At 39.2% G+C, this 23,999-nt stretch overlaps 1 protein-coding gene across 6 annotated transcripts in view; it reads right to left on the reverse strand.

Moving 5' to 3' along the window:
* Nucleotides 1–19,020, reverse strand: part of LOC146833937 (uncharacterized) — a 220,052-nt gene extending 201,032 nt beyond the window's left edge. For 3 of the 6 annotated variants that reach the window (XM_085600107.1, XM_085600108.1, XM_085600106.1), the window contains exons 1-2: nucleotides 18,910–19,020; nucleotides 17,984–18,183 (exon numbers count right to left, since the gene is read on the reverse strand). The gene's annotated coding sequence lies outside the window, so the exon portion shown is untranslated. Of the gene's footprint in view, nucleotides 1–17,106; nucleotides 17,569–17,785; nucleotides 17,891–17,983; nucleotides 18,184–18,909 lie in introns of those variants that run through there. The other 3 variants (XR_014960296.1, XM_085600105.1, XR_014960297.1) reach the window with 3 other exon arrangements.
* Between the last annotated feature and the right edge of the window lie 4,979 nt (nucleotides 19,021–23,999).

The raw sequence follows: 23,999 nt of genomic DNA on the forward strand, positions 1-23,999 counted from the left end.
CAGCTGTTGGGTGCAGAACGCAGAACATTTGTAACAGTTGCGGCCCAGCGACGATGCGTAGAGTAGACAAGACTCAGACCACAATTACCTTCGATCACAGGAAATCCAAAGTGAGGGAGAACGCCACAGAAGAAGGGGACAACACGCAGGAACAAGCCCAAGAGGAGGCTGATGGTGATATCCACACCATGCTACCTGCAATGGAGAAGGGTTTGCAGAACAGGCTATCTATTCTGGGGAATGAATTCTCTCATACAGGATGGATAGAATGTCCGAACGACTGGACAAACAGGCTGAATGGCTGAACATGACTGAGCACAGGGTTACGGAGGTGGAGGAAGCGCAGATAACAATTGACACTGAACACAAACCGATGGGGAAGGTGCTACAAGTTCTGCAGGACAAGGCTGAAGACCTCAAAGTGAGGTCCCACCAGAACAACTTACGAATGACGGGCCTTCCGGAGTCGACCCAGACTGCTAACATGGAAAAATTTGTGGACCGGTTGATGGAGGGCCCTTGCTGCTGAATACAAATATATACTACTCCTAAAATCCTGACAGGGTGAAATTATACTGAGAGCTTCGGATCAATCTACCAAAAGTATACAGTAATATAATAATTTGGTTGATTAAAGGGAGCTTTGGCCACAGACTTTAATTCTGAAGAGGGTCAAGATTAAGCACCTTTATTTCTCAAATCTGCCCTGAAGAAGTCCTTAAGGACGAAACGCGTTGGCTACGCTGTTTTTTTAAAACAGAAGAATTCAATAAAGAAAACCTGAAACCAGACCTGCTGAATGGATTAATACATTTTATTGTAAATTACTGTATTTTGAACTGACCATGTGGAGTGCTGGATCACAATGTTTTGTCTATGATTTGTAGGATCTCTGATTCTAAGGAGGTTTAGGGGTATTGAACTTCAGATCCTTGGCACCCAAAAATGCTATACTAATTTTGACCTGACTGATTGATAGGTGCAATCATCTTTTGCCTCATACCTCGTTTCTCTTGTATATTATCATGGAAACATTTGTTGAAAACCTGCTGGTAACGCTATTGGGAACTGAAACGTTCTCTCCCATCTTCGTGGTAGAGAGAGCACACCGCTCCCTGGGCCCGCGCTCAGTTCCGGGTGCCCTCCTCAGGCCAATAATAGCAAAACTGCTGAACTACCGTGATAGGGACTCGGCGCTGAAGGTGGCCCGGAAGAAATGGACATTGCATTATGAGGGCTCGAGTATCTCTTTATACCCAGACTTCACAATTTGCGTGCAAGAGGCGCGCAGACAGTTCACGCCACTGACGCGCCAACTACGAGACCAAAATTTGGACTACTCCATGCTCTACCCGGCAAGACTTCGTGTCAATTGACAGGGCCACCCACACATTTTTACAGGCCCTAAACCCCTACAGAAAGACCTGAAGGAGTGGTCCGAAGAAAAGCGTGGCTGCCAGGAGCGGAGCCCTTTGGAGGGGTAGACTGGAGGTGCACTGGATGACCAGGACTGAACACTGGACTTCATGCGTTACAGATAAGAGTGCCAGTTCTGGGGGTGTCCAGGGGGGACAGGTTAGTGGTGTCATAGGCCACAGATAGCACGGGTTTAATTGAATGTATGATGGTCACTTAGAGTGTGCCTCGGAATTCTCACAGCAACTATGCAGTGTTGTCAGCACTTAATGAGAGTAAGGTTGCGTTATTTTTGGTACGAAAAGATAAAGCGAGGTGGGAAGGTGGGGCATTCTAAAGCAGATGCACTAAATTTGGCTGATGACAAGTGGGGGGCACACAGTCCAGTTAGGTCCACCTGGGCGGGGGGAGGGGGATGGGGACTATGGATGTATGGCTAGTTTCACACACTACCTATCCTTATTCATGGTAATCCAACAGATTAAAAGAATATGCAGCAGGTTCCACCATGAAGACACAACACGCCCCCCATGACTGAACACAGTGGGTCCAGCTCTGGAGCAACGTGTAGCATGGTTTGCAAGCTCACTTGGAATGTGCGAGGTCTCAAAGACCACAGGAAACATTTAATAAGGTCCTGGCCTACTTAGCAAGACATAAAATAGATGTTGCATTACTGCAGGAGACTCACCTCACCCTTAATAGCCCTATGCTGCGCAGCAGAGGCCTGCAGGGAAGTATACACGCAGCGGGTTTCAATACACATGTGCACGGAGTGCTAACCTGGGTGAATCCTAAGACTACTCTTAAACTTGAACCCTTAGACACAGACCAGGAAGGGCGGTATGTGATTTTCAGATGTAGGGGAAAGGAAATGGATCTCCTTATTGTCAACATATACCGCCCAAATTTTGATAATCCCAGCTTTTACATGGCACTGTCAGACAAGGTACAAGCACGCAGTGAGGGACATCAGCTTTGGGGAGCAGACGTCAATTTAGTAATGAATCCACAAAAGGACAGATCAGGAGGCCCTGAGAGGCATATCACGATGGCAGCGCGTTCAGTAATAGATGCAATGGTACAGTCACAATATTAACAATTAGATATTGAAGTCCATAAATAATCCAGCTCTAATGCAAGCTTCCTTTTTTACTGTTTCCAGTCTTTTATTGATATACGTTGACTTTTACTTTTTCATCTTCTTTTCATTCAAAAATAGTTCTTCAAGAAGACATTCACAGAATATATTATTAAATGTACACTCCACAGCCTACGTGTTTTGTCCCTTTTGGGACATCATCAGGGCTGTAAAGAAAAGAAACATGATAAGAAATTCTGTACTCCGATGCCTTACTTCGACAAGTGCTTAATTGATCTCTAGTTTTCTACATTTCCACCAAAAACTATAAATACCAGTGTTTGGTGAAGCGGAAGCCTGCCTATATACCACACTATAAACTGATTTTTACATTCATGTACCTGCCTATATAACAATCTACTTCACAATTAGTCCCTGACAAACCAACAAAACGGTGGGAAAAATACAAATCATAATCTACATTCCAACAAATTTCTGAGAACAATTTTATCAAAACACATTTAATACTTCTTCTTAACCCTGAATATCCCTTTGAATTACTATTCCAAATTTGTACCTTCAAAAATTGATTCGTCCTTAAAAGGAAGGAATATATATGTGCAATATCTTTGTCGGTGTATCCTCCTGTTCCTAATTTCTATTCCCGCTCATAGATCCAACTGTACCACTCTCTGTGAATACAAAGCTTGCCATCAGGTTAATGGGAAATGGAGTGCCTGTTTCCCACACAAAACCTGTTATCCTATTTAATCATATTCCTTATATGATCTCACCTTGAGTCTTTAATCTGATGAATTTATATTATGGGCTTCATCCCTTCATTCTTCAATGTTATCCCATCTATTGAATATTTCACTGGTACTTATTATGTACAAACGAGGCTAAATTTTAATCTGCCCATATTACTTAAATTTCAACGGTTCCATGATGGAATATCGTTAACATAAATATCGTCAGAAATAAATATTGTCACTAAAATATCGCTTACATTAATATCGTCATCCTATACTTAAACAAGAATTCACACAAATATCGATTTTTTTTATCGACAACCCTAATATCGTTCACACTAATATCTACAACATAAATATCGACTACTACATTATCGACTTTATTTTAAATATCATTACCTTAGACATTTATATCGACTACACTAACATCGACGACCTATCTGCTTATAGAAATATACAAAAAATATCGTCTTTTTATTACCAACTCGATATGCACGATTCTTTTATTTTACTCACTTGTTTTTACTATTTTACTTTACAAAACTATTCACACATATAATTATTTAGTTTTCCTAATACTTATTAATATAAAAATATATAATATATGTTAAAAAAAATTACATTTACTGATACTATCATACACTCCGATGGCCTAAATGTGAAACACATTTCATTATTTTCTACATATAAACTATTTACATATAAAACAAAAAAGCACATATAAAACTTTTTACAATGTACTTTAACAAACAAATAGTGATGCAACAAACTCTTACGAAAATAACGGTTTTCTAATTCGAAATTACGTTCTCGACCAATGATTTTGAAATTTCACTAATTGAACCAATCAAAAGCTACCATTAATTAACTCACTAATATAAAAACAATTATACACTTAACGTAATTTACCATTTTTGGCACAAACCTGGAGAAAAATGGTTACCTTGCTGAGAGAAGAGAATACAAACCTACGACTACAACTACAAAACGTCACACTAGACTTCAAGTAAGTAAAATCCCATTGCTTTTTTCATTCGAACTTAGCAAAAAGTAGATAAACTCCCTAATTTAAAAACTGTTCTTCTTTAGAGTGAAAACAAAACATGTTGAACTTATCAACAACGACCAAAAAATTAGATGTAAAAACATTTATAAACTACCTTATCCATGTCTACTTAGATAGCTGATAAAAATTATTTAAACTTGCTAAGTAAATGTACTATTTACTTCATATGTTAACAACTACTATCATCCAAATACTATAAGTAACACAATGATTATTTTTTCCACAGACTCTACAAATTATTTACCTATCTACAACTACACTACCAACATCTTCTACTACATCAAGTAAGTATAGTCACTGTATGTATAACAATTCTGAAAGTAAAATCAAACACCTATAACACTAAATCATGTCTTTCAATTATTCTTTAACACTACTACAGAACTTAAAAATAAGAAAATTCAAAAAGAGAAATAAGAATAAAAGAATTACCAGTGAAGCCACATAGTAAGTATATGTTCACGCTTTTTCCTGCTCTTATACACATCTCTGTAAATCGTCTTCAATGTTCTTAAAACTACATATATATATTTTCCACAGATCTACCTTAGACATGGCAACTGGAGCTACTTTCATTACTTCGCAAAAAGGGAAACTAATGCTGAACTACATGGGTTACACCTACACCCAAGAAAGAGTAAAAGCGAATAAGACCCATTGAAAATGTAGCAAATATTACTCAAGTGCATGCTATGGTAGAGCAACAACTGTTGATAACAATGTGGTAAATGTACGTGAGCATAACCACCCACCAAATGTAACAGAAGTGGAAGTTAGAGGAGCACTGGAAACATTGAAAGATGCTAGTAAAGGATCACAAGAAACAAGCACTAGTATTTTGAAAAATGTTTTAAGCAAAGTGCCAGAACATGTGACAGGACAGCTACCTTCTATTCCCAACTTAAAATGATTAATTTCAAAAACTAAACGTGCTTCAGATCCAACTCCACCAACGCCAGAAAGTTTTAAGGATATAAAAATATATCCTGAATATACCATTACACATAATGAGGATAAATTCCTAATGTATGACAACCAGAGTCATGACAAACGAGTTTTACTTTTTGCTACTAATAGTAATTTGCAAAAACTTAAATCATGTGAAACATGGATGATGGACGGGACTTTTAAAGTTTGTCCCAAACCTTTCTATCAACTTTACACCATCCATGGGGAATACCAAGATACAAATATCCCTCTAATTTATACTCTGCTGCCAAACAAAACAAATACTACCTACGTTGAACTTTTAACAAAGATCAAAGAATTAACAGATAATTACTATCCTCAAAGAATTATAATTGACTTTGAAATAGCCATGATTCAAGCTATCCTTAAGATATATCCCCATACCTCAATACAAGGTTGTTATTATCACTACAACCAAAGTATATGGAGGCACTTACAAAAATCTACCTTAAGCATTGAATATTGTACAAACAGTCACTTTTCTTATCAAATAAAAAAGTTGATTGCATTGGCATATGTACCAACAACAGAAGTAGCTAACTACTACAATTTATTAATTGACAGCCCTTTCTACCGCACCAATGAGAAAATACTAACTCCCTTCTTGGACTATTTTGAAGATACCTGGGTTGGAAGATTACATCGTTCAGGCCACCGTAGACAACCTAAATTTCAAATTCCATGGTGGAATGTGTATGCTAGTACAATAGCACAGAAAGCTAAAACTAACAACGCAGTTGAAGGATGGCATAATGCCTTCCAAGCCACTTTAGGAAGAAGTCAACCAACACTTCACAAACTAATCCAAAGCATTAAAAAAGAACAAAGCTACCAAGAACTCAGAATAGAGCAATCCCTTTCTAAAATTGGCCCTAAACTAAGTAAACAAACATTAAATATGTACGAATATCTCCAGCAAAAAACTAGACTGTACCCAAGTATAGAAGGTCTAGCATACTTAGACCTAATAGCTAAATCCATACTTTAAATATAAATTTACCATGTTTAGTAATAATGTACTTTTTATTCTTAAAAAACAAATGAATATTGTAAAATATACATTAATATGTTCAATAGAATTATATATTAATTGTTTATTGTATATTAAAAAATGTTTTTCATTGTTAAATATTTTTCTCAGATGTTAAAAAATGTAAATTTATGTTATGTACATATCGTGATAAAATCAATGTCATAAAAATATGTAATATATTCAATTTTTATAAAAAATATAAAAATTTAATATACTAATGTATGCATAATTGAAACTGTATTTATGTACAAAACTGCAATATAATTTGTTAACAAAAATTATGTTAAATGTTTTATAAAATGTTCAAAATCTTTGCAGTAACAAATTAAACTATGAATAAAAAAAAGATCTAAAAATTGTTATTTCTTAATTTAGAAACTTGTCATATGTATGTAAAAATGTTATAAAAATGTTTTTCATTTATATTGTTGAAATGAATATTACAACATGACATATATTATTCTTATTAAAAATAGTAAATAGATAATGCTGGATAATAAACCATAATAATTAACTATTCTAACTCCAATCCTACGTAAGTCAGGGTAAATGGTGGATAGTAAACCATTATAATTAACTATTCTAACTCCAAACAAAACATAAGTCAAGGAAAGTGCTGGATTGTAAACCATAATAATTTACTAATCTAACTCCAATCCAACATAAGTCAGGGAAAGTGCTGGATTGTAAACCATAATAATTTACTATTCTAACTCCAATCCAACATAAGTCAGGGAAAATGCTGGATAGTAAACCATAATAAATTACTATTCTAACTCCAAACATAACATAACTCAGGGAAAGTGCTGGATAGTAAACCATAATAAATTACTATTCTAACTCCAATCCAACATAAGTCAGGGAAAGTGCTGGATAGTAAACCATAATAAATTACTATTCTAACTCCAAACATAACATGTCAGGGAGAGTGCTGGATAGTAAACCATAATAAATTACTATTCTAACTCCAATCCAACATAAGTCAGGGAAAGAGCTGGATAGTAAACCATAAAAAATTACTATTCTAACTCCAAACATAACATAAGTCAGGGAGAGTGCTGGATAGTAAACCATAATAAATTACTATTCTAACTCCAAACATAACATAAGTCAGGGAAAGTGCTGGATAGTAAACCATAACAAATTACTATTCTAACTCCAATCCAACATAAGTCAGGAAATGTGCAGGTTAGTAAACAATATAAATCTTTCTATCTAAATTATTTGTTATACCCTATTACCCTATAATACCAAAATAACGCTTATTCAATATTAATTTTGTATTAATATTAAAAAATAAATTTCATGTAAAATTTAAAATTTCGAAGTTAAATTTTGATTTCATGATAAATTTCTAATTTATTAATATTTTCTACACTTTTAAAACACAACATTTTTAAATTATTACCCACCCTAATCCCCTATAATACCAAAAACCCGCTCCTAAATTTTTTTTGGGGAAGTTTAAAATTTAATTACAAATTTAATTTGGTGAACAATTCGAAATTTCTAATTAAAATTTCGATTTCTTAATTATTTTCTAATATTTTTATATTTTAGAAATTTTGTAAAAACCAAATTTTAAATTACTACCCACCCTTATCCCCTATAATACCAATAACCCGCTCCTAAAATTTTTGGGGGGAATTTTAAAATTTAATTACAAATTTAATTTCGTGAACAAATCGAAATTTCTAATTTAAATTTAGATTTCTTAATTATTTTCTAATATTTTTATATTTTAGAAATTTTGTAAAAACCAAATTTTAAATTACTACCCACCCTTATCCCCTATAATACCAATAACCCGCTCCTAAAAAATTTTTGGGGAATTTTACAATTTAATTACAAATTTAATTTCGTGAACAAATCGAAATTTCTAATTAAAATTTCGATTTCCTAATTATTTTCTAATATTTTTATATTTTAGAAATTTTGTAAAAACCAAATTTTAAATTACTACCCACCCTTATCCCCTATAATACCAATAACCCGCTACTAAAATTTTAACAATTCTTTTGTAGAAAATATTTTTTAACACATATTATTACTAGTAGGAGTTTTGTAAGTTTTTTAAAAACATAATACATATTTTTTTATAAATTTTATAACAACTTATATTTTTCTGTCGATATTATATGAAACGACATTTTGATCAACGATATTCTGTTCATCGATATTTGATATTTTTTCTTGACGATATTTTTGTCATTCTCAAGAAACGATATTTTTTACAAAGATATTTTCTATTACGATATTTTTCACAGTCGATATTCTTACCACGATATTAATGCTAGTCGATATTTTCCCGTCGATATTATATCTTTATACCAATTTCAACGCTCCTGGTTCACTTCCTCAATTAACTCACCTAAATTTAGGCTACTTCTGATGTTCCACCATACATAATCATAATTATTAAAATGCCTATATCTCCTGCCTCCATTCACCACCCCCTCCTGAGACAATCCTCTCACCTCTTGTTCACGATAAGATGTCTCTAGTCAGTCTCTTCAATTAATGTTCAGTCTTATAAAATAACTCACTGTGCACACAGGTCTTTCCCTCATCGTTAAAAAGGTATTGTACAGTTTGACTTGCATGATGACTGGTGTCAGAGATATCCGGACAAAGGAGGTATACACATTACTCAGTGTATCATGACTTACATACTCGAATAGACTACTTGTTTGCAGCCAGACAGCTACAAGAGTGGCCCTGTACCTGTGAGGTACTCCCACGCACGCTTTCGGATCACTCCCCGATACTATTAGTACTAGAAACCACAAAGAAAATTATCCCTCCTTTTACCTGGAGATTCCCGCCTTACTCCCTACTAGATGCTGTCTTTAAGGAGGAACTGACGGAATCGATTGAAACGTTCTTTGCCAAGAACATAGGGTCAGTAGACAGTTTTCAAGTGGCCTGGGAGGTGTTCAAAGTATATATTTGTGGTATCAATATGACTAAGCACTTTGGAGTACTTACAGCACTACGTAAGTGACTAGCAGACCTGGAGCATTCACTCGCGAAACTAGAAGCACAACTCCTGATAAGGCCTGATGATAATATCATGCAGGAGTTCAAATTGCAACTAGGAGAATATCATGACGCTGCCAAAGCTGAAATAAAACACCTTGGTAAATATGCCAGAGCTCGCACGTATGGTGAGGGTGAGCGACTGGGTGCTGTATTGGCACAACTGCTCAAAAAGCGAAGGGACAAAACAATTGTTGCTGAAGTGAAAACGCCTGAGGGAGACATACTGACAGAAGAGACTGCCATTGCAAGCAGATTTCGGCAATATCACTCAGAGCTATACACCACTCACAGTAGCGGTGCTGAGGCAGAAATCTTAGACTACTTAACACATATAAAGCTGCCCTGGCTCACGGACAAACATCGCGAATATCACATGCGACCTCTGGAGGTCAAAGAAATCATCACGGCATTGTCGGGTATGAAATCGGGAAGTGCGCCAGGGGTGGACGGCCTCACAGTAACTTTTTACAAAGCGTTCCAGGACTTGTTAGTGCCGCATTTAGCTACACTCTTTGATGAAATGTGCGTTTCAGGGGCTATGCTTCCCTTGATGAGAGAGACCATAATTGTTGCTATACTGAAGCCGGGCAAGCCCTCGGACAAGTGCACATCTTATCGCCCTCTTTCGTTGATTAATGTGGACACAAAAACCTTTGCGAAAATGTTATCCAATTGGCTAGGCCCTCTGGTTCAACTGCTGGTTTAGCCGGAGCAAGTGGGTTTTGTTCCAAATAGAAACTTAACTTACAATTTGAGAACAATGTTTGGTGCGATACAGCACACCCGACCGTAGGTACAGGCAGTAGCAGTTTTCCTCGACATGGAGAAAGCCTTCTACTCTGTTGAATGGCCCTTCATGCACCACATCCTGACGAGGATGGGGTTGGGGAGTGTCTTCCTACAGCTGATAGGGGTACTCTATAACGCACCCACAGCTAGAGTTAAGATAGGCAACCTGGTGACAGATACAATACAAGTTCCTAGAGGCACGCGGCAAGGTTGCCCTTTGTTACCGATTTTGTACGCTTTGGTGGCAGAACCGTTAACCTGTGCATTACGTGAATCCCAGATATAGGGGTATACGATTTCCGGGTTACGAGTTGATTGTATCAACCTACGCGGGTGATACATTGTTAGACGTGCGGTACCCTGAACATAACCTTTCCCCGATATTGTGGGAAATAGTGAGATTTGGAGCGGTGTCTGTGCTCCGTGTTAATTGGCCAAAGTCTATAATATTCCCCCTCACTACGGCAACAGCCCCATTCGAGCACGACTACCCGCTGAGGTTGACAACGGACTCAGTGAGGTATCTCACTATCAAGATCCATACGGACTCTGAGGTGGTGTTCAGGGAAAACTATGGGGTGGCGATTAGCAAACTGGAGGACGAGGTGGAAAAATGGATCCGATTACCACTCTCTCTGCTAGGCAGAGTTTCCATTATGAAAATAGTTGTCTTGCCCCCCCTTTTGTTTCTTTTTACCAACATACCCTTGATCCTCCCTTGCTCCTTTTTTCGTCAGATTACAACGTTAATGGTCAAGTTGGCCTGGGCTGGCAAACAGGCTCGGGTCCGATGGAATGTACTTACACTACCATTTCACATGGGTGGGCTGGGCGCACCTGACCTGGACTTAAATTACAGAGCAGCACAAAGTGCTCTTACTTCGAACTGGATGCACGGCTCCCCAGACACGCCTCACCTTCTCATAGAGAAAGTGGTGGCGTCTCCACTCCCATTGACAGCTATGATATTCACGCCTGCGGATCGTGGGACGGAATACTCGACTCCGTGAATGCTATAAAACATGCCTCGCACCACCTCCTAAACCTGCAGGTGGGTGCAATTTTGTACTCCCCGCTCACACCGCTGGATTGGTGTCACTGGCTACCCCCGTGCAGACATAAGGGAGTGACGTAAGCCCTTAGTTCAGTAGGGGTGCAGACAATAGGGAGCCTGTTTGAGGGTAGCACAGCAAGGAACTGGGGGGAGATGGGGATCGTAGACTCCAGGGTAACCATCCTCACTAAATTTCAGTTCAACAGAACGCGACAAGCCTTGCTGAGTATCCGGGGTAGTGACTTGTCAGAACCACCGGAACTGACCTCCTTATCCTATGTAATAAAAACTGAATCGCCGACTCGGATAGTGTCTAAAATATAAAAGCTGTCCATGAGCTATTGGGAAAATCAATACACTAAAGCCCATCTGGCTTGGCAGCTAGACCTGGGCAGGGATATAGATGATACTATGTGGAAATACTGTTGTGACAACACAAAGTGCATTTCTTTAAATGGTGGACACAGATTGATCCACTTTAAGTATCTAAATAGGGTCTATTACACACCAGAGAGATTATGTAGATACAGACTGTGGGATGGGTCGGATTGTGAGCGCTGCGGCTCACAGCCGGCTGATTTTTTCCACTTGGCCTGGCTCTGTCAGGGGGTATCCAAATTTTTGGGGAATTTATTCTTTAAGGAGTTGGGACAGGTGACTGATTTGACACTTTCCCCAGAGCCTGCGCTGGCCTTGTTTGGCTACTCCAAGCAGATTCCTAATGGGGCCGTAGATAGGCGCAGGGTGGCAATGGGTTGAGCGCTTGGCCCGATCCCTACGATTGCCCAGTGGTCGAGGTACATGATGTACTGCAGCACGCAAACTGAGAATTTCAGAGAGCTTCTCTCACCATGTAGCAGACCTAAGAACTTCTGGCTGTTGTACAAAACCTATATGGTGGCCAGAGACAGGGAAACAGCAAAAATGGCCACTCCTGATAGAGAGATGAAGATGAACAGTCCTGCAGAATAGTGGAATGGGATTGGGTCTGGTCTTTTCGGAATCTCAGAGGTATTGCCAGCTGCTATGGGGATGGAGAACTAGATAAATCTATTGGGGGCTCACCGCAAGTCAGTGCAACACTGTGGCATTTGAATTGGGGCGGTGGATGGAGTAGACCAATGACGGGATGCTTTTTGGATATGACCAACGTGCTAAACTTTGTAACTGTGTAATATGTTGTCCGATTGCCAAATGTCATTGACACAACTCAGTCTCTTGATTGGTTTGAAAAACTTAATAAAGTATTTAATAAAAAAAAGAAGTACTCTTCTTCAGAATTCCTCTAGCCTTGTCTCAGCCAATTCCAGCAGTGTGAGGTATGCTAGCCTGCCTTGAGGTAAAAGATGCCAATTTTCCCTCTATCCGTTCTTTTGCAATTGGATCATTAGCTTTCTAGCAGAGCCCCTTTGCAAATTTAAATCAAACCCATGGAGGGCAGAGATGTGAGTTTTGTGGGGACAGATATAAACGCACTGCAGGAGTGTTGTAGCCAGGCTATATTGCAATGTTAACTCCACATTTATGAAGTAAAAGAAACAACAACCTGTCTACAAATCATATTTGGGACATAGGTGCAATAAATCTAAGCTCTTCCATTTGTTCAATATTCACAAAGATGCTGCTTAGTGCACAGTGACAGCTTTGTCAAAGGAAACATTCAAGTTTAGCACAGCTCACATGTTTTACTTCTGAACATTATGTAACTGGACACTGGGGCTTCAAAGCACACTTTAGAGGCCACTTATCTTTTATGTTAGAGAAAGATGTAAACATATCAAAACGTTTTCATGTTTGCATTGCAGCTGGACTTGCAGTGCTAAAAAGCTGTTTGTATGCTCGGCTGCTAAGGGTTGAAAATACCATAAGTGGGTTCTGTGAAGCCACTCTGCAGCACACATTGATCATTTAGCATTTATGCCACCAGCACGTATTTAATAAATTTTTACTGTGAACATGCCTAAAAGTCAAATATGACTATTTGTGTTTTTTAATTATACCCAATTTTGTAAGTTGAAAAGCACATGTTGTGATTGGTGTGGTCTCATTACCTATAGGTCCAAGAATTTGCTATGAAAATTTAAAAATAAATAATCAGGAGGACTATGTGGAGAAAATAGATTAATACACATGATCAAAGTGATAAATGTATATGCTGATATAGGAATATGCACTATTGGATCCCAAAACTATTACAGTAATCTGTAAACTAAGCGTACCATGAAATCACCTCAAAGTTTGGGCGGAGGATACTGAAGGATGATCCCGCAGAAACAACACAGGAATTTTGGGAGTCCTGAAGGGGGCATAAGGAACATCCCCCACCCGGTTTGTGAATCATGATGACCTGGCTGCAATTCTGGCTCCTGAAAGAGGAACTATCTGCTTGTCTTGTTATGGAGCATGACAAGCATAGGTCCACTGTGCCAAAACTGCCTTCAGGGGCTCCTCTGCACCCCATTATCGGTCACATCTTTAATTTCGCTGACTGCGATATCATCCTTTAAGCCTCTCGGAAAGAAGATGGCTCGCTTTGTAATGCAGCTAAGGTGAAGGTCTTCCCGGACAATACACTGAAAGCTCAACACAGGAGTCGCAACTTTCTGGAAGTCAAAGAAAAACTGACAGGCCTCCACATAATATATGCTACTCTTCTCACTGTGATTAAAGGTCATATACTAAAACAAGACTTTCTACTTTAATACCCCAGAGGCTGCCTGGAAGTGGCTGGGAGAGAGACATGATCTTCTGTGGAAGGTACAACACTCGTCCACACACCTAGAGGGCCTTGTAAAGCACCAAGGATGGGCACGATTACCATGACAATCTTACCACACACTGCAGTGCTTTCCCTCCCAGAGGGCTATGCTGCCAATTCCAGACCTTGACGTTTGAAATACATGAATTCTGAACCCCCGATAGACATCCTCCATCGCCTCAAAGAGCAGAGGGGGCACAATACCCCTCCTTACCTCATGGATCCCCCTCTGGATAGACTGATTTTGATAATGCAGCAGAGAGCCACTCTACAACCCGTCCATGTACTCAGTTTCTTCTTTTCATTGCAGGGTTACATTTTGGGTAATGGTAATAGATATTGTAAATAGGAATGAAGTTGGGGTATTGTCGCCCGGTTGGCAGCACTTCCTAGTTTATTCCATGACAGATACTTCATGTCCTCAAGGTATGGGGTGGGGGTGTGTGGGGGTTCATGACTTGTGTTTATATGTACAGTTTTTTTCTCGCAACATGTGAACATACTGGCTAGATGCCATTCCATGTTCCCACAGCTACACCTAGACACTGCACATCTTCCTCTCTGACACTCTGCACAAACATGCACATGTCCACATGATTGATCCAAACAACATAACGCTGGAGGCACTGTATGTCTCTTGACATGGAATGTTAATTATATTCTGGACTCTGTCAAGAGGGAAGCAGTGCTGAAGGAAGCTAAGTGTTACAAATCAGATATACGCCTTCTTCAAGAAACTTGGAAGGCACCAGATGCTCGGTTGACCTGAGTGGGCTACTCTCAGGTGTTTCATGCAGGCTTTGTTAGGGATTATCGGATGGCCTTTCTATCAATTAATGGTGACAGTCATGAAAACATTGCACAACAATAAGGGTTGATATGTGGCACTGTCTGGCATCCTTTATGGTCATCCAATTGCAGCTGCCAGTGCACACACTTCCCCACCACTTACACTTGACTTCCTTAACATACGAAGTGCATAGTCAGCACAGTTCCTGCTTGGGCCCTGGGTACTCAGGAGACACTTCAATGGAATAATGAACTAGGAACAAAAGAAGTCCACTCAAACTGAAAGAGATAGTCGGGAACCTCCAACATTGGCAAAATTCACAGAAGCGATGGGTCTAGAAGTTGGATGGAGGGCTTTCCACCCACACAAAAAGGGACACATAGATTATTTTAGGGCACATAGAGTGTTCTCTCGGCTTGACTACTCCCTTCTACCTAAATCTGTGTATTATAAACTTATCAGCACCCAAATCCATGACAGAGGCTTGTTGGACTGCTCTCTGGTGGAGCAGCATTTATAGTTTGGCCCCTGATGAGCCTGACAGGCAAAAACACAAAGTAACTGACCTCAAGACCCCCATCCTTGAACTAGAGGCAGACTGTAACAGATATCAGTCTCCCAAAAAAAACTACATAATTAGACAGTCCTAAAATAGTTGTTCCTCACTGAAGCAAGGATGGCGTCGATCACCACACAAACCTGCATGTACTAATGGTAAAACAAAACAAGTAGGACCCTACATTGACTCTGTGCTAACACGACGCACTGGACACTTATTGCCCATAGAACAGATGACTGAGGTACCAGACACACTGGGGAAGCCACCGACACGTGACAGTTTGCCTCTTATTACACTGATCTCTACACCCAACCATAAGAGTTGACCCAACTGCCCTCCAAGACATTATAAAAGATCCACCTAAATGTCCCCTGAACAACACTGACCGGGATTTGCTTGAGAGCACCCTCATGCTGGAAGAACGTGGGGAAGGACCTGTCGCAGCTCCTACATGGTAATCCCCCTGGCACCAATAGATTCTTGATGGAATACTTTAAGACATATAGAACCTACTTCTTGAACCATTATACAGGATTTTTTCAAAAGCTCAAGAGACAGGCATTCTCCCCCCGGCATGCAATTAGCAGAGATTGTGGTCATATGCAAGCCTGGACTCCTGTCTAATCGCTGCTCCTCTTACAGCCCCATTTCTCTTTCAAACATAGAAGTGAAAGTATATGCTAAAGTCTTAGAAAATAGGCAGATGTGGCTGCTGCCTACATTGATTCACCCAGATCAGTCTGGCTTTATCCCCACCGAGCCACGTGACACAATATTTGATGCATCTATAATGCCTTGGCATTGGCAAATTGCATACCAGAAACATATGAGCTCCTCCTAGCAGACCTTCATAAAGCCTTTGATTCACTCCCATCTGTTTTGCCTACTACAAACATTGAACTTCAGACCTAAATTTCTTTCCTGAGTCTGGCTATTATATGCATACTTAGGGGATAGAGTGAGGGTGGGATGCTCGTGTCAGATCCATTCCCAAAACATAGAAGAAAAAGACAGGGTTGGCCACTGTCACCCTTAGGCTTTGCCATTGCAAGTAGACACCTTCGGAAAATGGCCTGAAGTGGGTGCCTAGCATCTCTGACAGAATAACCCGGTATAACATCTTGATATTTCTGGATGACCCCCAAGTCTCCGGTTGCTGAGTCCTCTAGATTCTCTGCATTTTTCAAAATTTTTTCGGACCTACCATTAATAGGGCTAAATCCTCGATATATCCCATGGCCTGCCCCCCAACTGCTCTTCACTGGGTGACTGACCAACAGGCCCTGAAAGATGGTTTCCAATATCTAGGAATGTACATTACAATGGACTCCCACCTTACCAGGTCGTGCAATATCCTACCCCAACTTGATCACTTAAATAGAGGAATTTTGGACAACTCTACCACTATCCATTATGGGGCACTCTACCATTTGCAAAATGGTAGCCCTCCCCCAACTGCTTTACCAGTTACTGAACTCTCTGCTTACCATACCACAGAATCCTTCAAGAGGTTTGACTCACTAATGCGCAACTTTCCATAAAGCCAACATACTCTGAGGATAGCTCTTTCAAAATGCCTTAAGCCTTCATATGATGGAGGCATTGCAATGCAGTAGCAAAAATGGCTAGGGAAAAGAGGGGAGAAAATCACAAGCAACTAAATATATTCCCTCATAGCCTTAACATTTTTAGAAAAAGGTAATTATTACCAATGTAACTTCATCTGTTAATTCACAATAGCGACATGAGACATGAATTATTTCATTAATTTATTAATTTCATTTTCTTCAAAAAGCTCTTTTTCATTGCATTATAATTTTGTCTTTCATGCATATCTCTTTTTTTAAAATTTTTCTTAAAACTCTTTTTTAATTACTGTTTTAGCCAAACTAGATACTCATAGTTTATACACCATACAAAAAGGAAAACATAATTATTAACAAGACATCATATTTGCATATCCACAATTACATCCAAAATAGAAAAATGTCCCTGTGAGTAGCTTAAATAAATACAAACATACCACATTCATTCAAAACATACATACTCTCGCAACAATTCATGCAATCAACATCTGTGCATAGGACACGATAATATATGACAATTAACACTTTTGCAACCAGTCAGATGTAGTATAGCAGAGCAAACAGCTCAGTAAGTGGTCGACGCGCGTTTCGGTGGTGTGAGAGGATGATTAGACCACCTTCATCAGGACCTATACAGAGTTCAATTCCATCCATAACATAGCAGTCAAGGGACCTAAAAAAATATATATAAAAAAATTTTTTGGTCACCATCGTGAATACTGTAGTTATACAACAACATTCTAGAATGGGCCAATCATGTGCATACAGTGCATCTGTCGATCAAAAGACCTCCCAACACCTCGGTGCCCACTGTCACCGAACAATAGTACCCAAAAGAAAAATACAGTTTTACTGTCTTATGTAAACACAAACTCCTAGTTACTACTCACAAAATCAAATGGTAGAATATGCTTGCCCGAATTTGTTCGCCAGATATTTTAAGATAATGTCCATCACAATGTTCAATCAAAGGGGCCTCTTTTGAATACGTCTATCTAAATAATAAGATAATATAATGAGGGATTGCTGTTAAAAGATGGAATTACATACATCGTTTACAAATAACACGAATTCCTATGTATCCTTACCCGAGGAGGATCCCTATGGTTCGGAATATGCCAATTCCTTTTCTGGTTTTTTGAAAGCTTCACAATGCTCAGTGGTGGATTAAATCTTTTCCAAACGTATGAACACAGAATTCCCTCCTGATCCCTTTCCAATATTCGTAATCCTCAAGCCGTGCCTTATTTCAAAGCTTCATGTAGGCTTGAATACTTGTGAATATTCTCTTAAAGAAGAATAGTAACATTTGATTAATTTCACAATTCTAAGTTTCCAATGTAATTTAACCACATTAAACAAAATTGTCCAATTTGGCATAATTCTCGCGGTGCTCTTGATCTGCAGGAAGCACATATATGTAAAGGACCCCATAGAAATCGAGTTTCATAAAACTAAGGACAGATGGCTCATCTCCATCTGTTATGTGTGGGGATGATCTCAACGTAAATCCCATCTACTCATAAAGGATTTAAAATAATGAAGCACAACGCGTATCTAATATACACTGCCCTCCCACTAGTTCTCAAAGTGTCAAATATAGAGGTAACAGCCATAATATGGCCTACATGGAAAAAACAAAAAAACGGAATTCAATCATTGCCCTATGATGTCCCCAATCTCCCATGCCAAAAATGACTGTCAAGCTAAGAAAAGTTCTGATATGTGATTGTTTCAGCAAAGAGCATTGCAAAGAATCCATATGTTCTTTGGATATTACCCAAGACGCAAAGTATAACAGCGCCATAAGGATAAACATATGAAATTACCAATGTATACGGACCTACCTTAATGAGGAATTCAAAACAAACAACTACTTAGCTACGCTGAGCAAGGGGAATTGGAGCTAACACCTTTTTAACTACGCTGCAAAAACTGCAGTGTTTCCTTTGAAAAAACGAGAAAGGCTGCAATGTCTAACCTATATGCGGCAACGGTCTCTCAACCTACATACCTTCAAGTCAACGGCTAAGACTCCTCCGCATACTGACCCTCACGTATTCCGAACGAAATTCTCAATAGTAACTGACACTTTTAGGCGGGGTTTTAAATAGCCCCGTGTTCCACATTGCGCAGGAAATCACTAGGAGTTCTCGCGATATAGGATAATTTTCATAAAAACAGGACTGTGTCGTACTAGGCACTAGGCGCCATGTTGTAGTGATACGAAACCTAAACCGGCTTAGAGATAAACAAGGGACTGAGTTTAAAAAAGGAAGGGCGCCATCTTGAGCATATGAATGATGGAATTCGTCAATCGAGCTAAGGCGATGGAATAATAATATAATTCAAAACAACCCGCTATTCAAAATTATTAATTAAGCCATTCCGAAGTACCATCAGAGCCACCATTGCTCCTAAGCGGAAAATTATTCGAAGGAAGCATAGGAATACTGCTTAATGATGTAGTGAAAGGCAAGAAATAGACATATCAAATTGAATGTCTACAAATTTATGAAGACATGAAAACATGCCGCCATTGTTACGCCAAAATTTACAATAGATTTCCTACCAAATAGTTAAAATATTTTGAGGAGAGAACTTATTGCAACAAACATATTAGTTTGAACATTCAGATTGGTGAGCTGGCTCGTCACCATAATGAGAATGATGATGGCTCACCTACCAAGTAATGCAAGTATTTCTAAATGCATTAAAGAGATGTTAAGACTTTATCTATTGTCAATGGACATGTGAATAAAAAATTCAAAGGGGTGAGCTGGCTTATCACCAAAATGTGAAAGGAGCTAATAATGGCTACCCTGCCAGATAATGCAATTGTTTCTAAATATTTTTAAAGAATTATTATGACTAACTCTATTTTCTGGCCTAAGTAAAATCTGATTGTTACATAACAGAGAAGACCCAGAGCCCTGAGTTCTTCCTGTCACCACAAAAGATATAATGTTGTGCTAACAAGAGAGTTGTCCTGTATAAATCATATGTCCAGACTTCCTCCCTTGAGAACATGAGCATCCAAAGTCCTATACATGTCACATGTTCTCCGGTCTACCACCCCGGAGAACATGAGCATCTTTTCTATCCTATAATGAACTAAAAAAATCACCGTAATTAAGTAGTACTTACAATTAATTTATTAGAAATGCACAGAATAACCAATCAAAAAACAAGTTTATGATTTCGTGATGAACCACGATATGTCCTCATTGAGTCCATTCCGTATGCAGTTTAGGTGGAAAATCCAGAAAGTCTCATGCCTTTTACGCGTGAGTTCTGTAGACTGTCCTGCTTTATTCTGAACTTTTTCTATTATACACAATTTTAACTCTGATTCTGAGTGTTGTTTCTCTAGGAAATGCTGTACTATCGGTGCAGCAAGTTTCTTTGTTCTTATCGCGAACTTATGCTCACTGAACCTGAGCCGAAATTCTCGTCCCGTTTCTCCCACGTATGCAAGTCCACATGGACAGAAGAGTATATAAATTATATTACTACTTCTACAGTTTGTGAGATGTTTCAGGTTGATCTTAACTTCCTTGTAGCAAAGAGATGTTGTAACTAATGCTGCATTACACGCATGGCATGAGCCACATCTATGATTGCCAAAACCATAGGTAATCCAGTGATTGTCATTTGCAGCGTGGACTTGCCCGTATCATTTCGGGTATGGACCAGGAGATCTGTAAGGTTTCGGTTTCTGCGGTATGCCACTAAAGGTAGCGCAAGTTGAATATCATTTTCATTCGTATTCAAAATCCTCCAATTTTTGTTTATCACATTTTTTATTTTGAAATTTAGAGTTGAATGGTTAATGATACATGTGATTTGGTCACGAGATGTCCGTTTAGTACCTTGTAAGAGTGCATCTCGATTATAATATTTTGCTCTCTTAAAAGCATGTCTTACCAAACGATGAGGATATCCTCGACATAAAAGTCGTTTTTTAATGCATCTCCATGTTTGTGGAAGTCATCCATATTCGTACAATTACGACGAATTCGAAGGAACTCCCCAAATGGAATAGAATCCTTTTGACAATTAGGGTGAAAACTGCAATATTGTAAAATAGTGTTTTTTGCCGTGGGTTTCCTGAAAAGGCTCACCTGTATGTTGCCTTCTGAACCATCAATCTTAATATCAAGGAACTCCACTGATTTGGAACTGTAATTTGCAGTAAATTTTAAGTTTTCATCACTTGCATTGAGCCAAAATATATATTCTTGAAGGTTATCAATGTCGCCTCTCCAAATAAAAAAAATATCATCGATAAAACGCTTCCATGAAAAAACATTTTTAAAAAAAGGGGCTGTTTCGTTAAAAATATTTTTCAGTTCCCACTCGCCCATGTAGATGTTGGCCACACCCGGCGCGCAAGAAGCGCCCATACTAGTGCCTTTGATCTGCTTATACAGCGATCCATCAAATTCAAAAAAATTATTTAACAATACTATCTCAAGGCACTGTAGTATAAAACCATCCGGTCTGTTCCCAGGGAGCCTCAATAGGAGGGAGGCCACAGCCTGTAACGCTTGACATTGGGGAATATTGGTGTACAACGCCTCAATGTCAAGCGTTACTAGAATTTCAGAGGCTGGATTAAATACCTTACCCTCAATTCTGTTAATCATGTCACCCGTATCCCGTATAAATGAAGCATAAGTTTGAGTTAGTGGGCACAAAAAAAGAGTCCACATATTTCGACAATGGCTCCGTACTTGAACCAATAGTCGAAATAAGGACATAACCTTGTACTATAGGGAAACATACATCATTGTAGTGAATGAGTGGTGGTTCGAAACAACCACAAACCCAGCCTTCGTGACTGACAAATAAGCAAAGAAGAGCACCTCCCTACTACACTTGTATGTGGGAGCACTACCCAAAGGCCTGTCAACCACTATGTCTATGACACTCAAAACCTGGAGAAACACTCACACAGCCCTCGAATGGGAGGGAGGCCTAACAAAAGAAACCCCACTGTGGTGTGGGACAATGACGCCGCAGGTCTCAAACCTCCAGGTAATATGAACCATGGGACATAATTGGCATTTCCACACTGGGAAATGTTTAGTGGTGGGCGAATCTCACAGAATTGCACTCAGTGAAATTCCTTGGAGTTACATTAAACTCCATGAGATTCTGAGGAGATCCGCGATGCTTCTTTGCTGCTGCTTGAGTACATTTTCTACTCGAGCTGCAGCTTTCTCACCGCAAACGTTCGGGCCTGCCCACGACTACTCACATTCAGAAAATCTCACTGTGTGCCATCCTAGCACCCATTAATTGTGCTACGGGATGACAATTCTTGCTCACACTCAGCAACTTAACATTAGTGAGTTGCACGCGAGCAAAAACCTTTCCACATGCTGGTTTGTGTGGTTTTGCTGGAACTTCGTGTTACAAGCGTAACACAGAGTGGGCAAAACTCCACCGACAGAGCTGTATTTATCACCCACCTCTAGAGGTGTTCTGATGAGCAGCCTGATTAAATCATTTTAGGACCCTCACACAGAATATGACCTACACTGCACACAATTCTTTAGATATTTGCAGGTCTGGCATACCCTTCTACCCAATGTGGCGGTGCTTACCAATGTACCAGAGTACAGTCCATTGAAGGCTAAGATTCCACTAGACACACTGGCCAAACATAAAATCTCCCAAGTGTACCAATTACCAGCGATAAATTCGCCAGACTCCTTCAACCATTTATGGGAGGCTTGGGAGGGGGACTTGGGACAACTCTCAGAGGACAACTGGAGAGAGGCATGAGCCTCCCCCGCAATTTAGCCATAGTCTCCCAGTTTAGATGGAATGGAAATATCTCGATAGTGTGTAATATACACCAAATAGACTTTTGCAAATGAGTACCATTACCTCTCCACACTGTCTATGATGCATCACAGTGAGGGAAGACTTTCTCAACATAGTCTGATGGCATGCCTGGGACGTGTGTTGAGCTGAACCCTAACCCAAGATCCGGGATCTTTACTCCTCTATATCATGGCTGAGACAGACAAGACAAGACAAGACAGACAAGGGCCGCATTGCTGTGGCTGGGACTGGTGCTGGTGAAAAGAGACGTTGCTGGAGCCTCTAAATAGCGAAGAACCACCACCCCTGGAGAAATGTAAGGGTGTGCTAGAATAGTGCATGTCATTGGAAATCCCTATATACAAAGCTAGGGGTGGCCACAAAAAAAATACAAAATATGGGCCACATGTTGTTAATGTAGGAGCATTACATTTCAAAGACATGAAGAGCCACATCAAGCCCTGGAAGAGGAAATCCAGAAGTATGCCACTGATCTATGAACTGGGGAGTAGAAGGGGGAGGTTGAGACTACTGATTAAAAGTTGTCTTGTCAAGTGTTGTGGGGGCATTTTGGGAGACACATTTGGTAAAGGCTAACTGTACATTACCTCCTCAAGGTAATTCTTTTGCTGGCTGCTTTTTCAAAGTACTATGTGCTGTTAAAAAAGATGAAAACAAACAAAATGTTTCAAAATATATGTTGTAATGGTTTAAATTAATTACATAATGCGAAAGATATTTTGATTTAAATGCAATTAGCAAAATTATTTTTCCAAATACACTTCTCAACTTCATAAACAATGAGCACCCTAACTCTCCACCTGTTATTTGATTTAAAAAACATAAAAGATTCAAAAAGATACAAACCTCAAATGTATAACAGGAGATTATATACTCATTTCACATTATGACCTCCAAATGTAATGCTTATTTCTCTAACATGAACCATTTTAAATAATTGTATGCTCTGCCCTCACATTCTGCTAACTTGCTTCTTTTCAGAACACTGTGAGTCCATGGTGGCAATTTTATATGATTTGTTGCTAATTCAGATCGCAAATGGGGATACAGCACTTGGATTAATCATTTTGGAAACCTATTGAATTTTGCAACCCAAATAGTGAGATTTATTGCTCTCTAAATTCTATTTACAGCATCAAAGATCTCACAATTGGTGGGATGCTAAGTAGGGACAATGCCAAACAAATTTGACTGCATGCGTTCTTAACTTCTAAGATTAAAACATGTTAACTCTTCAGATTGCAAATC

Source organism: Triturus cristatus, chromosome 4_2 (assembly GCF_964204655.1).
Source record: "Triturus cristatus chromosome 4_2, aTriCri1.1, whole genome shotgun sequence".
Lineage (NCBI taxonomy): Eukaryota > Metazoa > Chordata > Amphibia > Caudata > Salamandridae > Triturus > Triturus cristatus.